Genomic DNA, 7,915 nt, shown 5'->3' on the forward strand with positions numbered 1-7,915 from the left:
GGCCTTGCAGCCTCAGCACTGAGCCTTCGTGTCCTTCAGGTCAGCTATGGGTAAGAAGATGGCTCTGATACTCACCTGATAGGCCAGGGGTTTGTCTAAGGTCACTATGTCCCATTCCCATAACCCTGGGCAGATCCAGAGCCTCCAGGGGCCAGGCAGGTGGTTTAGATGTAGTTGGCTGTGGTGAGCCGTTCCTGCGGACTGTGGTCGCCATTACATGACGGCGCTGGCTCCGTTGTGGTCTGTGAAGGACAACTCCATATCAAAGAGAGTTGGCGTGTTCCCAGCTCCTTATCAGAGAAAGTTGGCGTGTCATTTTCTAGCACCCTGTGAGAAGGGTACACGTGGCAGCTTTGCATTGGGGTTCGAGGTGCTTTATTAAGGCTGGGAGGGGCATCCAATTATTATTCCGGGTAGTAGAAGAATCATTAGAAGAATATCAGGGGCCTGAATAAACTGCTGAAAGAAGATTCCTGAGTCGCGTCTTCCTTGCGGGCAAGGGGGTCGTGACAAGTGGTGCCGAGACCCGGGAGAAAAGAAACAAAGAAACACCCAGGAACCAGAACTTTCAGCAGTCAGGGAGGCGCGCCGGTAAGTCCCAGGTAAGGTGGGACCCGCTGTTAAAAAGCGGAGGCTCCTCTATACATAAAGAGGGAGCATTAAAAGGTACCTGCTCCTCTGTAAAAAGAGAGGGCGTTACATCTCATAGCAATTGCACTCTGTATTTTCGTTTTTGTTTTCTGTGTATGTTCGTTTTGTTTTGTGTACTTTCACTTTCGATTTCTGTGTTTTCTTGTGTTGCGTTATGGGTGCTGTGACTTCAAGTCCACTCCTTCTAGCCCTCGATGGCTTTTTACGTTCCAAGGGACTGGAGGTGAAACGCAGTACCTTAGAGAAATTTTTACAGAGGGTAGATACAGCTGCACCGTGGTTTGCATTTTCAGGCAGCCTCACTACACCCAGCTGGGATAAATTAGGCAAAGACCTTGACTTTGCTCGTGAGCAGGGCATGCTAGAGGGCGGGGTGATACCCCTCTGGAAGATGGTCCGTAGTTGTCTTACGGATGGCAGATGCCAAGAAGCGCTTGTTAAAGGGCAGGAGGTTTTAGAACAATTGCATGAGGAAAAATCAGAAACAACAGAGAGTGAAGTGTCTCAGGAAGAGGGGAGTGTGCGGGGCGTGGAGAACGGGAGGAGACTGTATCCAGATCTCAGTGTGCTGCGCACGCCCCCATGCGAAAGTGGGTCAGAGGTAGAAGATAATGAAGAGGAGGAGCTGGAGACGCTGTCTCGGCAGCTAGGGAGTTTAGGTACAGGGAACAGAGATAAGCAAGGGCTCAAGAACGGGCGGCCTCCCGATCCGCCTCCGTATGGCGGGGGTGTTTCAGGCTGCTGCTGCTTTCTTCTGTTCCTCAGGGCTGGCATATCATTGCTATTGACATTAAAGACTGTTTCTTTTCTATTCCTTTGCATCCTAAGGACTCACAGCGTTTTGCCTTCACCCTTCCCTCGTGTAATCACGAGGAACCAGATCAAAGGTTTGAGTGGGTTGTTTTACCACAGGGAATGTCTAACAGTCCTACGATTTGCCAGATGTATGTAGGGAAGGCACTCGCACCTCTCAGACAACAATATCCTTCCATTAAGATTATTCATTATATGGATGATGTATTATTGGCAGCCAAATTACAGCAGTCAGTTTATGAGGCCTATAAAGACCTGGTGAAGTTGTTAGCTCAGTATGGATTACATATTGCACCTGAAAAGGTTCAAACAGGGGATTCTATTCAGTATTTGGGAGCGACGATTGGATATGACATGTTAAAACCACAAAAAGTTACTATAAGAACTCAAGATCTCCAAACTTTAAATGATTTTCAAAAACTGTTGGGAGATATTAATTGGATAAGAGGTTATTTACATATTCCTAATATCGTGCTCCAGCCTTTGTATGCTATTCTTAAGGGTGATCCAGATCTTACTTCCCCTCGTACCCTCACTAAAGAGGCCAGAGCGGCCCTTATAAAAGTGGAAGAAGCTATACAACATGCCACTCTATGCAGGCTCCAGAGTGATAAACCTTTCCAGTTATGTGTCCTTGCCACTATGCGGCAGCCTACTGGAGTACTGTGGCAAGATGGGCCTTTACTATGGATCCACCCACATGTATCCCCAGGAAAATCTTTAGAATACTATCCTGATGCTGTTGCAGCGTTAGCACTTAGAGGGATTCAACAGAGCATTCAATTTTTTGGACAAGCACCTTCTTCTCTTATCATACCCTATTCTAAAGTTCAACTTAATGTTTTGTGTGCTACTCTAGACAACTGGGCTATTCTATGTTGCTCGTTTCAAGGGGATATTGATAATCATTACCCTTCTCATCCATTACTCCATTTTGTTAAAGAGCATCCTATCATTTTCCCTAAAGTAACTTCACCCACTCCAATTCCGGGGGCTGTTAACATTTTTACTGATGGCTCTAAGTCTGGAATGGGAGCTTATGTGATTAATGACTCTCCCCCTGTCCAGCATCAATTTGCTCCTGGAAATCCACAATGGGTAGAACTGCAAATTGTCATTGAAGTTTTTAAACAGTGTTCTTTTCCTTTCAATCTCATTTCGGACTCCATCTATGTGGTGCAGGCGCTCAAAATTCTGGAGGCTGTAGGAGCTATTAGTGACACCCATACTGTGTCTGCTTACTTTAATCAGCTTCAACAGCTTATCCGTAGCCGTACTGCCCCTTTCTATCCAATGCACATTCGGGCTCACACCTCTCTTCCTGGCCCGTTATCACAGGGTAATGCCTGTGCTGACTCGGCAACTAGAAGCCAGTTGGTATGCTTGGCCTCCTCCTTAGAAGAAGCTAAATTGTTTCACCACAACTTTCATGTCAATGCTATGACGCTGCGTAGACGTTTTTCCATCTCCAGAGCAGATGCTCGTCAGATAGTATTACAATGTCCCCATTGTGTCACATTTCTTCATCCTCCTACTTATGGTGTAAACCCACGAGGATTGAAGCCATTGGTCGTCTGGCAGATGGACGTAACTCATGTGCCTGACTTTGGTAACCTCAAATATGTACATGTTTCTATTGACACATACTCTGGAATTATTCATGCTTCTGCTTTATCGGGAGAAAAGGCACGTAATGTTATTACTCATTGCTTAGAGGCATGGGCAGCATGGGGTGCACCTGCATCCCTTAAGACTGATAATGGACCTGCTTATACTGGCAGACAGTTTACATCTTGTTGTTCTACTATGGGAGTACAACTTGCTCATGGGTTGCCTTACAATCCTCAAGGACAAGGCATTGTTGAACGTGCCCACCGCACCTTAAAAGAAACCTTAGAAAAACAAAAAGGGGGAATAGGAGTTGACCACACTCCTAAAGAACGCCTGTCCTTAGCTCTTTTTACCATTAATTTTTTGAATTTGGATATTCATGGCCGCTCTGCGGCCGATAGACATGTGTCCCCTCAGCCCTCTGTGACTGGCTATGTTAAGTGGAAGGATGTTCTTACGGGCCAATGGAACGGTCCTGACCCCGTGCTGACATGGGCACGAGGATCTGTATGTGTTTTTCCCCAGGATCGCACGGAGCCGCTGTGGATCCCTGAACGCCTGACAAGAAGAGTCTCGAGATCTACTAACCAGCAGCAGGAGGTGCCACAACAGCCCCATGATGAGGAGCTTAATTCTGATGAGTGCTCTGGCTCTGATGCTGGTGCCAACGGTACAGATGGCACCAATGCAGTGGTGGGCAGTGGCACGGGCATGGCCAATGCCAATGCCAGTTCATAGTAATTCTAGTGTCCTCCCCACTCTTTTTTCTACCTCATGTGAGATGTCTGCTCCTTGTACCTCTCCTAGAGGGGACATGGAAAATATTTTTAATCAGTCTCAAGTTAATCTCACAGGAGTTTTTTGTTTCAGTCTTGGGAACACTAATTGTATTAGCCTTAAGACCAAAAATTTGACTAACTGGGAGGACCCATTGCGGTCCAGTCGAGTCTCAGGGAGTATTCTCAGTGCTGTATTGAGCCAAGTAGTTTCAGGGAAGCAATCAGGCTCAGGGACCCCCGCAACTAGCTCTGTTTTAAACATAACTACTTTAGCTATTATCTCCGAGGTATTAATCCCAATGCCTCCTTCTTCTAATAGTACTTGCTATGCCACTCATTTCAAGGCCTCTCCTTACTGTACCCCTAATTTTGGTTTTCCCCCGACATTTACGCCTTGTCAGGATCATTCTTGGGAGAAACATCAAGTTGCTAAAGGTTTCTCCTTTTCCCCCCCTCTAAAGAGATATGTTTATAACTTTAACAACAATGCCAACTCCTCTACAGGAACAGGTTGGTCTTGGTTTCAATGGCTCATTTCCAATGAGAAGGGGGCTTCAGCCGATATTTCCGCATTGGCTCAATTACTAGGAGCCAAAAGTTGGCTGGCTAATGTTTCTGGCGCTACTAAGGAGAGTGAACGAGGTAATAGGCTTACATCTGTTTCGTTCAACTCTCTGTTACATTATGCCACATTGCCTCCTGCAATGGTCTGTATCCAATCCCCGTTCCTGTTCCTTTTAGCTAATCACACCTCATCGGGGATGCTGGATTGTTCTCATACTACCTGTTTCTTATCTGAGTGTTGAAATGGTTCTTGGACTGTAGCAGTAATTATGAAAATTCCAACTTTTGTCCCAATACCAGTCACTGCGGATCCAGATAAATTTCCTATTGTAGAGCTACTTAGAGTCCGCAGAGATTTTGGAATCACGGCAGCTATAGTGACAGCTGTGGCGGCATCTGCTGCTGCAGCAGTTACGGCCGGAGTAGCCATGGCCAGTCAAGTACAAACTGCTGCCACTATTAATCAAGTTGTTCAACAAACGTCCACTATACTTGAATCACAAAATGCGATTAATCAAGATATTTTGTCAGGGATTTTAGCTACCAACCAAAGAATAGATTTTCTTCAAGCTCAGGTAGAAGAATTGGCTGACCTAGTACTTTTAGGCTGCATTGACCAACGTGCACATTTATGTATAACCTCTGTCAGATTTAATGATTCCAGGAATGCTTCCCACATCATTGGTGGATATCTGGCCGGAAATTGGTCCATGGAAGCGGAAGACATGATCCAGTCTCAACTAACCCAGATAGCTGTCTTGAATAGTACCCGTGTCGATCCCGTGACTCTGGGTCAATTCACCAATTGGATATCTTCTGCTTTTTCCTTTTTTAAGGAGTGGGTGGGAGTAGGCATTTTGGTGCACTGTGTTGTTTTGGTATGTTCCTCTGTTTGTGGTTTCTCTGTCGCCTTAAGGCTCGTAGTGCTCAAGATAAGGCTATGATCATACAAGCTCTTGCTGCTTTAGAAACTGGCAACTCGCCACAGGTCTGGCTTGCGCATCTTAAGCACTAAACTTTTGACATGGTCATTGCACCCCAAGTTATTATAACATTGCACTGGGATTGACATGTCTTTCCTCGTTATTCTCTTAGTGTCAGAAAGCCCTTGCACTCTGCCGGTCTTGCTACCATTGCACGCAGATGGGTTTCTACACTAGTGCCTTTGACATGGTCGTTGCACCCCAAGTTATTATAACATTGCACTGGGTACGACATGTCCTTCTTTTGTCTTTCTCTTAGTGCTGGAAAGCCCTTGCACTCTGCAGGTCTTGTTGCCATTGCACGCAGAAGGGTTTCCACACTGGTCTTTATCTATCACTTTAAAGTCCATGCCTTTCTTTCAGGGTGCTGCCAACTTGTTTGTAGTTGTACCTCTGCATGGCCACAGTTCAACCTCAGCTATTCCCTCTTACTCACCATCGTCACGATACAGGATGCGAGGCAAGGCACTGCACTTGAGTGATCCATTGAGAAGAGGGACCTCAAGGGGAGCATGTCCTATTGCATGCGGGTTTGACGTGTCTCCGCCCCGCCCCACGAAAAAAGGCGTCGGCTGATATGGTGTCAGGTCTGGGGAAGGCGCCCCCTGGGGCTGGCCCATACTATGCAGCCACTTTTGCACAGTGGGATAGGACCTCTACTCTCGCCTGTATTGTCTTAGTGAAACAAAAAGGGGGAGCTGTGGTGAGCCGTTCCTGCGGACTGTGGTCGCCATTACATGACGGCGCTGGCTCCGTTGTGGTCTGTGAAGGACAACTCCATATCAAAGAGAGTTGGCGTGTTCCCAGCTCCTTATCAGAGAAAGTTGGCGTGTCATTTTCTAGCACCCTGTGAGAAGGGTACACGTGGCAGCTTTGCATTGGGGTTCGAGGTGCTTTATTAAGGCTGGGAGGGGCATCCAATTATTATTCCGGGTAGTAGAAGAATCATTAGAAGAATATCAGGGGCCTGAATAAACTGCTGAAAGAAGATTCCTGAGTCGCGTCTTCCTTGCGGGCAAGGGGGTCGTGACAGTTGGCAGGAAGAGACTTGCAACCTGGTGATCATATTCACAAGTCCACATCTAGAGACTGCCCCTGTGAGTGGCCTCAGGCCTCTTTCAACCTGGAGAGGAGGCAGCTCTCTGGCAATAGGACCTGCCATTCTCATGTCATGCACACCACTGGGCAACAGAGCTGTAGCTTGGGCCCCTCTACAGATGCAGTCTCAGAGGAGCTCCTGCCTCTTTTCCTTCTGACTATTCTCCAGGACAATTCTTTTCCATTTGTAAAGTCCAAGGCATACCTCCTGAGACCACACTTGACAGCAAACTTTAATGGTGGATGGCTGGATGGTGGAGGATTGATGTATAGATAAATGTGAAAATAGAGGGATGAAGGGTGGAGGGGTGGTGGATGATGAATAGATGAATGGACGGAAGGAAGGATGGATAGATGGATAATAGATGGACGGAGGAATGAATGATAAATGGATGGTAGTTGGATGGATGGATGGAGTCAAACAGAAGGACAGACAGATGGAGATAGGTATTTCTCCATCTCAAGGTTAATCCTCTTAGAAGACATTATCATTTTTTACTCCACACTTCCAATGTCCTACCTGATTCAGTCAGATCTGCTTCATAAATAACTACCTACAACAATGTTGGTGATATTTACAAACTAAAATTACAAATAAGATTATAAAAGGTAAATCTGATACTGCAGCCACAAAAGTTACCCACAGTAGCTTTAAAGCCTACAGGAAGAGAAAAGACCACTGAGCATTGGCAAAGTGTGGTGGTTCTCATCTACATGGGGGCACACAAAGACCAAGAAAACCAAGCTCTGGCTGACATTGCCTTGAGTGGTCTTCCTTCAAGACCAAAGTCCATCATCTGCACACAGACCAGAGAACACACTATTCTTAATTATTTAATAACACAGAGAAACAATTTGGGTGCTCACATTCAAAACCTCTCTCTAAATGTTCAAGCCAAAAAAGCTCAGGACCTCTTTTTTTGACAGTATCCACCCTATACTTCAGATTTTAAAATGTATACCACCCCTTCTGACAGTCTTTAGACATAGCCTGCAAATACTGCCTGTCCAGAGAAATAAAATTAAAAGAAGCCTATGGTCTCAGAGAGCTCAAAATGTATTTCAAACCAGATCAGTTTTGACCAAATAAATCATCACTCTGCTTGGTGCAAAGGCAAGTAAATTCTATTCATTTTCTCAAATGTGCCAGGCATTTTTTTTCATTAGTTATCATTGCTACAACATTATTCTTTATACATAAACACTTCAATTTTAGTATGCCACTATCCAGTATTTAAAAGTACCGATTACCCCAGTGCCTGTGCATGTCCAGACCACAGCTTGGTCTGGCCTTCTTTCTATTCCAGTCATCGAATCTTGGCTCCTTCTACACTCTTGCTCCATTAAACATCAACAAGTACTTACACATATTTTGGGCTCAGAAAATATGGACACCAAAAATACAAAAACATCAGA

This window comes from Ictidomys tridecemlineatus, chromosome Y (assembly GCF_052094955.1).
Source record: "Ictidomys tridecemlineatus isolate mIctTri1 chromosome Y, mIctTri1.hap1, whole genome shotgun sequence".
NCBI lineage: Eukaryota > Metazoa > Chordata > Mammalia > Rodentia > Sciuridae > Ictidomys > Ictidomys tridecemlineatus.